At 55.0% G+C, this 10,054-nt stretch overlaps 2 non-coding genes and 1 pseudogene across 2 annotated transcripts; all 3 read left to right on the forward strand.

Moving 5' to 3' along the window:
- The first annotated feature begins 488 nt into the window (after positions 1–488).
- LOC132696000 (small subunit ribosomal RNA) lies at positions 489–2,419 on the forward strand. The gene has a single exon (XR_009617977.1). It is a non-coding gene; the product is annotated as a small subunit ribosomal RNA (ribosomal RNA).
- A 566-nt stretch (positions 2,420–2,985) lies between these two features.
- On the forward strand, positions 2,986–3,140 carry LOC132695999 (5.8S ribosomal RNA). The gene has a single exon (XR_009617976.1). It is a non-coding gene; the product is annotated as a 5.8S ribosomal RNA (ribosomal RNA).
- Positions 3,141–3,646: 506 nt separating this feature from the next.
- Positions 3,647–10,054, forward strand: part of LOC132696001 (large subunit ribosomal RNA) — an 8,493-nt pseudogene continuing 2,085 nt past the window's right edge.

Below are 10,054 nucleotides of genomic sequence, written 5' to 3' on the forward strand. Positions count from 1 at the left end.
TCTCATCTAACCGAGCGAGTTTATATGCGAATCCGGAACGTTTCTTTCGAGAAATCTCGTGTCGCTTTCAATCTAGCGAAGAGTGATCGAGAGAATGTCCGAAAATTTCCGTCGATCGACGTTCGTTGCCCGAGGCACATCGGTTCGACGCGCGCCGCATTTTAAAGCTTATTATGCGCGCGCGAGTCGGATTGTTTGATCGCGCACTCACGTCGTCTCGATATTTATTACCAACAAAAAAAAATTGGACGGATCGCGTCCGAATAATAATAATAACGAGTGTGGCGTCGGGAACGGTTCATTTCCGTACTCGCACGCTATCACCGCCACACAAAGTGGTCGCGTCTGTTTCTATTTAAAAATAAAATAAACGCGTTTCGCGCGCGTAATTATTATTTTTAAAAAAGAGACTGTTTGTTGTCGTACCGCGCCCGATCGTCGTCATCCGTGGCGGCGGCGGCGGCGGCGCGCTCGACACGTAGAACAGCTCCCTGGTTGATCCTGCCAGTAGTCATATGCTTGTCTCAAAGATTAAGCCATGCATGTTTCAGTACAAGCCAAATTAAGGTGAAACCGCGAAAGGCTCATTAAATCAGTTATGGTTCCTTAGATCGTACCCACAATTACTTGGATAACTGTGGTAATTCTAGAGCTAATACATGCAAACAGAGGTCCGACCGGAGACGGAAGGAGTGCTTTTATTAGATCAAAACCAATCGGTGGCGGGTTCGCGCCCGACATCGTTCAACTTGGTGACTCTGAATAACTTTACGCTGATCGCACGGTCTCGCACCGGCGACGCATCTTTCAAATGTCTGCCTTATCAACTGTCGATGGTAGGTTCTGCGCCTACCATGGTCGTAACGGGTAACGGGGAATCAGGGTTCGATTCCGGAGAGGGAGCCTGAGAAACGGCTACCATATCCAAGGAGGGCAGCAGGCGCGCAAATTACCCACTCCCGGCACGGGGAGGTAGTGACGAAAAATAACGATACGGGACTCATCCGAGGCCCCGTAATCGGAATGAGTACACTCTAAACCCTTTAACGAGGATCAATTGGAGGGCAAGTCTGGTGCCAGCAGCCGCGGTAATTCCAGCTCCAATAGCGTATATTAAAGTTGTTGCGGTTAAAAAGCTCGTAGTCGAATTTGTGTCTCGCGCCGCCGGTTCATCGTCCGCGGTGTTAACTGGCGTGCCGCGAGACGTCCTGCCGGTGGACTTAGCCCGTTCACGCGGGCGGTCCAACTCAATCCTGCCGCGGTGCTCTTCATTGAGTGTCGAGGTGGGCCGGCACGTTTACTTTGAACAAATTAGAGTGCTTAAAGCAGGCTAAAACTTCGCCTGAATACTGTGTGCATGGAATAATGGAATAGGACCTCGGTTCTATTTTGTTGGTTTTCGGAACCCCGAGGTAATGATTAATAGGAACGGATGGGGGCATTCGTATTGCGACGTTAGAGGTGAAATTCTTGGATCGTCGCAAGACGGACAGAAGCGAAAGCATTTGCCAAAAACGTTTTCATTGATCAAGAACGAAAGTTAGAGGTTCGAAGGCGATCAGATACCGCCCTAGTTCTAACTGTAAACTATGCCAGCTAGCGATCCGCCGACGTTCCTCCGATGACTCGGCGGGCAGCTTCCGGGAAACCAAAGCTTTTGGGTTCCGGGGGAAGTATGGTTGCAAAGCTGAAACTTAAAGGAATTGACGGAAGGGCACCACCAGGAGTGGAGCCTGCGGCTTAATTTGACTCAACACGGGAAACCTCACCAGGCCCGGACACCGGAAGGATTGACAGATTGAGAGCTCTTTCTTGATTCGGTGGGTGGTGGTGCATGGCCGTTCTTAGTTGGTGGAGCGATTTGTCTGGTTAATTCCGATAACGAACGAGACTCTAGCCTGCTAACTAGGCGTATTTAGACATCTCAAAGGCCGGCCGGCTCGGGGTTCGCCCCGTTGTCGCGCGCGGTTTTTACTGTCTGCGTACAAACAATTCTTCTTAGAGGGACAGGCGGCTTCTAGCCGCACGAGATTGAGCAATAACAGGTCTGTGATGCCCTTAGATGTTCTGGGCCGCACGCGCGCTACACTGAAGGAATCAGCGTGTCCTCCCTGGCCGAGAGGCCCGGGTAACCCGCTGAACCTCCTTCGTGCTAGGGATTGGGGCTTGCAATTGTTCCCCATGAACGAGGAATTCCCAGTAAGCGCGAGTCATAAGCTCGCGTTGATTACGTCCCTGCCCTTTGTACACACCGCCCGTCGCTACTACCGATTGAATGATTTAGTGAGGTCTTCGGACCGATACGCCGATGGCGTTTCGGCGTCGTCGATGTGTCCGGGAAGTTGACCAAACTTGATCATTTAGAGGAAGTAAAAGTCGTAACAAGGTTTCCGTAGGTGAACCTGCGGAAGGATCATTAAAGTGATAATAAAAATTACACAGTTTGTCTTTATTTAGTCGAACGAATTTTTGTCGCTGACGCTCGGTCGAAAATATCTCGCGTCGATCTTTAAGTCGGCCGCGATTAAATTCGACGACTACGACGACCACTCGACCACCGTAAAAAAGGGGAGAGAGGAGTAGGAGTAGGAGGAGCGCCGACAAAATTCCGGGTACCTAGACGGAACTCGAAGCGCGAAACCTAGTTTCGCGCTCGCCGTCGACAAGGTGTCAAACGATATTCGCCCGGAGCACCGAAAAGTACTTACACCCACCCGCGACCCGCGAGGAGGTGTGTATATAAACTTTAAACCGGCGCGGGTCGTCCGAACGCGAACGCGCGCGCGCCTACCGTCTGAATAATAAAGAACAAAGGGCGCGCGGCGAAGTGTTCCGTCGGATAGACCGGCCCGAAATCGAACTTTTTTTTTTTTTTTACGTCGAAAGGTATATACCTCGCCTTCCGTAAAAAAAATGTATGTGTCGATAACAACGCCGACGACTCTTTTTCGGAGACGAAAAGCGTTAAACCGATCGAAAAAAGATTACCCTAAACGGTGGATCACTTGGCTCGTGGGTCGATGAAGAACGCAGCTAATTGCGCGTCAACTTGTGAACTGCAGGACACATGAACATCGACATTTCGAACGCACATTGCGGTCCTCGGATTCTGTTCCCGGACCACTCCTGGCTGAGGGTCGTATCCAATTTAAAGACTGCTCGGTTTTTTCGCCCGCGAGGCGCGAGAAACGTCGGAGCGAGTTGGACGTGTAGCGCGGGAAGGAGTGAGGAGCAACAGCACGTTCGCGCTTAGCGCGCGATCTCTCTCCTACCCGGTCTCGCGACGTTTTAAAACGCGAAAGCGAAACTCCGGCCGCGTTCTAAGGAACGCGACCGAGTTTGCGAACGACGTCGATTTTCGACGCACCGGTTCGTCGCGTCGCGCTCGCTTAAAAGCGCGAGAGACGAGCGTAATTAAAACCGCCCGCGTATGTCGCAGGTCCGCGCAAAATTGACGATCGTCGTGTCCGTTATTTTCTCGATAAGAAGAAAAGGTGTCCGACGTCTGATCGTTTGCGGCCGCGTAACGAGTGGTGGATATAGCGGTTTTAAATATAAACGCTGAACCGTTTCGAAATTCACGTCTACGTTTTATATATATATTTATATATATATATATATATATATATATAATGATTTTATCGATCGACCTCAGAGCAGGTGAGACTACCCGCCGAATTTAAGCATATTAATAAGCGGAGGAAAAGAAACTAATTAGGATTCCCTCAGTAGCTGCGAGCGAACAGGGAAGAGCCCAGCACCGAATCCCGCGGCCGATACCGGGCGCCGGGAAATGTGGTGTTAGGGAGGTTCCGTTATCCCGAGATCGTCCGGCGCGTCCAAGTCCTTCTTGAACGGGGCCACAGCCCATAGAGGGTGCCAGGCCCGTAGCGACCGCCGTCGATCGCGGGAGGGATCTCCTCAGAGTCGGGTTGCTTGAGAGTGCAGCCCTAAGCGGGTGGTAAACTCCATCTAAGGCTAAATATGACCACGAGACCGATAGCGAACAAGTACCGTGAGGGAAAGTTGAAAAGCACTTTGAAGAGAGAGTTCAATAGTACGTGAAACCGTTTAGGGGTAAACCTGAGAAACCCGAAAGGTCGAAGGGAGAAATTCATTCGCGTTTCGGAGTCGGCGCGAGACGTTCGCGCGACGGGGAGGACGGTTACCCGTTACCTTTTCCGCGCCTTACGTTTTTCGACCCGGCATCGAACGCGTGCACTTTTCTCCTGGTAGGACGTCGCGATCCGTCGGGCGTCGGTCTAAGGTCCGCGGCGGAGCCCGCGCGGTTTTCTCGAATCGCGCGGACCCGCGGTATCCTGACCGACTCGCTCGACGGTACGAGAAAGGTCACGGGTCGCTTTAAAAGCGTTCGACTCGCGGCAAGCGCTCCGGATACTAGTCGGCTATCGGACCCGGTGCCGGTACCGACCTCCGGTGACTGTTGGCCTCGAAGTTCTCGAACCGACCCTCGCTCGTAAAAAAGCGTGACCGATCTGCGACGCTATAGCTTTGGGTACTTTCAGGACCCGTCTTGAAACACGGACCAAGGAGTCTAGCATGTGCGCGAGTCATTGGGATTCGCTAAACCTAAAGGCGTAATGAAAGTAAAGGTTCGTCTCGCGCGAACCGAGGGAGGATGGGCGATTCGCCTTTAAAGCGGTCGCCTCGCACTCCCGGGGCGTCTCGTTCTCATCGCGAGAAGAGGCGCACCAAGAGCGTACACGCTGGGACCCGAAAGATGGTGAACTATGCCTGGTCAGGACGAAGTCAGGGGAAACCCTGATGGAGGTCCGTAGCGATTCTGACGTGCAAATCGATCGTCGGAACTGGGTATAGGGGCGAAAGACTAATCGAACCATCTAGTAGCTGGTTCCCTCCGAAGTTTCCCTCAGGATAGCTGGCGCTCGTAGCGTACGAGTTTCATCCGGTAAAGCGAATGATTAGAGGCATTGGGGTCGAAACGACCTCAACCTATTCTCAAACTTTAAATGGGTGAGATCTCCGGCTTGCTCGAACTATATATATTTATTTATATATTATTGAAGCCGCGAGAGACACGAATCAGAGTGCCAAGTGGGCCATTTTTGGTAAGCAGAACTGGCGCTGTGGGATGAACCAAACGTCGAGTTAAAGCGCCAAAATCGACGCTTATGGGATACCATGAAAGGCGTTGGTAACTTAAGACAGCAGGACGGTGGCCATGGAAGTCGGAATCCGCCAAGGAGTGTGTAACAACTCACCTGCCGAAGTTACTAGCCCTGAAAATGGATGGCGCTGAAGCGTCGTGCTTATACTCGACCGTCAGAGGCATGTGCGATCGTCGTTTTCGGACGCGATCATGAAGCCCTGACGAGTAGGAGGGTCGCGGCGGTGAGCGCAGAAGGGCTGGCCGCGAGGCCGTCTGGAGCCGCCGCCGGTGCAGATCTTGGTGGTAGTAGCAAATACTCCAGCGAGGCCCTGGAGGACTGACGTGGAGAAGGGTTTCGTGTGAACAGCCGTTGCACACGAGTCAGTCGATCCTAAGCCCTAGGCGAAAGCCGATGTCGATGGGGTGTAGTTTTACACGTCGCGGTCCGTCTTATTATAAAATAATATATAATTTTTGACGAGCGAGAAAAACGAGAGCGCACACCCGTCGGGCGAAAGGGAATCCGGTTCCTATTCCGGAACCTGGCAGCGGAACCGTTAATAAGTCGGGCCCTCGCAAGAGAGTTCGTCGGGGTAACCCAAAAGGACCCGGAGACGCCGTCGGGAGATCCGGGAAGAGTTTTCTTTTCTGCATGAGCGTTCGAGTTCCATGGAAACCTCTAGCAGGGAGATATGGTTTGGAACGCGAAGAGCACCGCAGTTGCCGCGGTGTCCGGATCTTCCCCTCGGACCTTGAAAATCCGGGAGAGGGCCACGTGGAGGCGTCGCGCCAGTTCGTACCCATATCCGCAGCAGGTCTCCAAGGTGAAGAGCCTCTAGTCGATAGAATAATGTAGGTAAGGGAAGTCGGCAAATTGGATCCGTAACTTCGGGATAAGGATTGGCTCTGAGGATCGGGGCGTGTCGGGCTTGGCGAGGAAGCGGGTTCCGGTTAACGAGCCGGGCCTGGGCGAGGAGACGATCTCCGGATCCGATCCGAACCCGGTCCCGAGCCTTGGCCTCCCGCGGAACCGCCTCGCTGCGAGACCCGGAAAACTCCGGTTTTCCGGTGTTCTCTTCGGCCGCTATTTAACGGTCAGCTCAGAACTGGCACGGACCGGGGGAATCCGACTGTCTAATTAAAACAAAGCATTGCGATGGTCTTAACGTGATGTTGACGCAATGTGATTTCTGCCCAGTGCTCTGAATGTCAAAGTGAAGAAATTCAATCAAGCGCGGGTAAACGGCGGGAGTAACTATGACTCTCTGGCTGGGGAGAAGTAGTTGCTCGCAAAGTGTGGGGGCTTGTTAAGCGACCGCTGGTTTGGGGGCGCGCGAAGCTCTGGTCAAGCATCTTCCGCAGTCCAAGTCGTTAGAGGTGTCGGGCCGTGCGGTACTAGTATCCGAGACTTGGACTCCCCCTCTCTTGTATGGCCTGCTAAGACATTGTTGGAGTCGCTTGAGGTGTCGGTTTCTAACTAGTATCCGAGACTCCCTCTCCCCCATGCAAGTGCCAACCCCCCCTCCTCGTGGTAACTGCTGGACACTGGTCTTGAACACCGGTGACTAAGTGGGGCACTGGCTATGCGGGCGGCGGGCGTAACGCTCGAGTGTGGGGTAGCCACCCACTGCTTCCGCTAGGCGTTTAAGTCCCAAGGATTGCCACCAGGGCATGGGCTAGTGTGAGAGGGCGATTCGCTACGCCTGAAAGCATCTGAGGACGGAGGTCAACTAGGCCTCGTTCAGCGGACTTGGTTCTGGTCCCTCTTGAAGGTGTGAGTATAACTCGTCAGTGCGGTTTGGTGGCACCTCCGCATATTGAAGCACTAGTCCTGGCCTCGCCAACCAACACCATGGCCGTTCTGAAATGGAAACCTACCGAGCGGTAGGCAGAAGTATGCGCGGAACAACCCCCCAATGGGAGAACGGCGTCTGGAGGGTGTACGCTTATGGGCAATAGGCGGGGGGGCTTGCCAGGCCAGCCTCGCCTGCCCAAAATTTGTGCAGGCACTAAATTTAAAACCCAAGCCTCGGATGGACCTTCCCGGGGGGGGCCGCTGCCCTCCCCTCCTGCTACGACTGGTCGACCGGAGGAACGCGCAAGCGGACCTTCGAACCCGACCCCGCGGCGGGCGGGTGGCCCTCAGACAAGGTCGAAGGCCCTTCGAGGTGGGTGCAATGTTGCTAGTGGACGTGCGCAGCTGAGGCCTGACACTGCGGGACCAAGTGGGTCTAGTAACGTGGTGCAACATGGCCGCGCTGTAGCCCTGTCTACGACTAACCATGCCGATCCCGACGGCGTAGCCGGACCGACGCGGGCAGATGAATTTCTCTGTCCACTATGCGGCAGATCTTTCACTACCAAAACCGGACTGGGAGTGCATCGGAGGCGGGCACATGAGGAGGAGTACAACGAGGGGCTCAAAGCGCCCAGCGTCAAAGTACGCTGGCAGCGCGAGGAACTCGAGCTCATGGCGGTCTTGGAGGCGGAGGCAATACAGAAGGGCGTGCCCTTCTTGAACCTCTACCTACTCGACAAAATGTCAGGGCGTTCGCAGGAGGCCATCAAAGGTGCTCGGCGGCGTCAAGACTACAAAGCCATGGTTGGTGAAAGGCTTGCGGAGCTTCGTGCGAAGCAGCCGATCCCAACGTTACGCTCAACATCGAACGCGAGTTCTGACGGCCAAGGTCAACGGCCGCAGTCACCTGCTGACTGTAGTAGTGCCTCGTCCTCCTATGGATCCGCCCCGTCCACCCCCAAGAGTCCGGCGGTAGATGATGGTGAAGCCGCGGGCAGAGCCGAGGATCCGCTGAGGGCCAAAGTGAGAGAGCTTGCGGATGGGTTGTTCGATACGGACACCTACTCTTGCAACCTTCTTCTTACGGCGGCCCGAAGGGCCTTGGAGGGAAGACCGATTCTGCACCAGCTGACGGAATGGCTACAACGATGTTTTCCGACTCCTAGCGCGCCTGAGTCTCGCACTCGGCGCCAAGCTCGACCACCTGGCGGCAATGGAGAAGGTGGACAGGAAAGGAGAAGAGAGAGACGCAGGCGTGAATACGGACACGTTCAGAGGCTTTGGCGTAGGGATAAGCGAGCCGCAGTACAGGAAATCCTGGAAGATAAGCCCGTAGTTTCCCACGAGCTAGAAGTCCTGCATGAGCACTGGTCGGGGGTGATGGGGGCCGAGTCGCAGCAATGCGAGCTGGGTCCACGGGACCACCCGCCTGAGATTCGTGCAGGCCTAGCGGCGGTTTGGGAACCGATGACGGAGGCAGACGTCTCGGCAAATGAGATTAAGCTGAACTCTGCGCCTGGCCCTGACGGAGTTACGCCACGCCAATGGAAGGCTATGCCGGCCAGAATGCGTGCTCTCTTTTACAACCTGGTGATGTTGACCAACGAGATTCCCGAGCGGCTTCTCAAAGCTCGGACTTCTCTACTTCCGAAGAGCGCTCTCCCAGAACATCCGGGAGAGTATAGACCGATCACCGTGGCACCAGTACCCTTGCGGCAGTTCAACCGTGTGTTGGCTGCTCGTTTGGGGAAATCGAACGTTATCGACCAGCGCCAGCGTGCGTTTATGACCGCTGATGGATGCTGTGAAAACACGGCAATTCTGGATGCGGTCATACATGATGCGCGTGGCCGGAGGAGAGAGTGTCACTTGGTGGTGCTTGACATTGCCAAGGCTTTTGACACCCTCAGCCACCATGCCATCCGGTCTGCCCTTGTCGGAAACCGACTTCCTGCTCCATTCGTGGAGTACGTGATGACGGCGTACGACAAGGCGTCAACGGTGATATCAGTGCACGGTCGAGTCTCGGAGGAGGTGAAAGTCCGGCGAGGAGTTCGGCAAGGGGATCCCTTGTCACCGATCCTGTTTAACCTATGTTTCGACTACGCGTTGCGCAGTATGCCGCGGGAAGTCGGATACACGTTGGGGGGAAGCGAAAACATCCAGTGCCTATCTTATGCCGACGACCTGGTCGTGCTTTCGAGCACTCGATTCGGGATGAACGTCGCGCTTAAGCACTTACAGTCAACCTGCGGAAGCATGGGCCTTAAATTCGCTCCAGCCAAGTGCATGTCGCTGTCGTATGTACCTGTGGGGAAGGAGAAGAAAGTGAAGGTGCTCACTGAGCCTTCCTTTCGACTCGGCGGCGAATTTATTCGCCCCTCTACAGTGTTCACGCGATGGCGCTACCTTGGCGTGGACTACGATTCTCATGGCGTCGTCCATGCAGAGACCCATCTACAGAGGCTCCTAGAACGTATTGGAAGAGCTCCGCTAAAGCCGCAACAACGTCTGGAGCTGCTCGCGAATTACATCGTACCCAAGGTTTACCACTCGTTGGCCCTTGGGTCGGTGAATACCGGGCGGCTTCGGGCGCTGGACAAACAGTTGCGGCGCCATGTGCGAACATGGTTGCGGCTGCCCAAGGACACACCCACGGGCTACTTCCACGCCTCTGTCCGCGACGGTGGCTTAGGTGTCCCCGCCCTGTCCACGGGGATTCCCTCGATGATCGTAGGGAGGATGGGCCGGTTGAATTCGTCTTCCTTTCCCGCAGCCCGCGCGGCGGCCTCCGCCCCCCGGATTCTTCGGAAGCTGGAGTGGGCGAGAGGTTTGTTGCGCAAACAAGGGCTGAGCGAGCGGCCGAAGGGATCCGAACAACGGCACTTGTGGGCCAGGAGACTTTACGACTCCTGTGATGGGAGCGAGCTCCGCGAGGCCGCGTACTGTCTGGAATCCACCAAATGGGTAAAACCGGCGGTCGGTATTCCGGGCAGGGATTACGTGCAATACCACCAGCTCAGAAGCAACTCGCTACCGTCCCGCATGCGGGTCAGTAGGGGGGAGCGGAGAGCTCGCCAGGAAGTGCTATGCAGAGCTGGCTGCGGGGTACCGGAAACGGCTGC

Source organism: Cylas formicarius, unplaced genomic scaffold (assembly GCF_029955315.1).
Source record: "Cylas formicarius isolate icCylForm1 unplaced genomic scaffold, icCylForm1.1 PGA_scaffold_192__1_contigs__length_14768, whole genome shotgun sequence".
Lineage (NCBI taxonomy): Eukaryota > Metazoa > Arthropoda > Insecta > Coleoptera > Brentidae > Cylas > Cylas formicarius.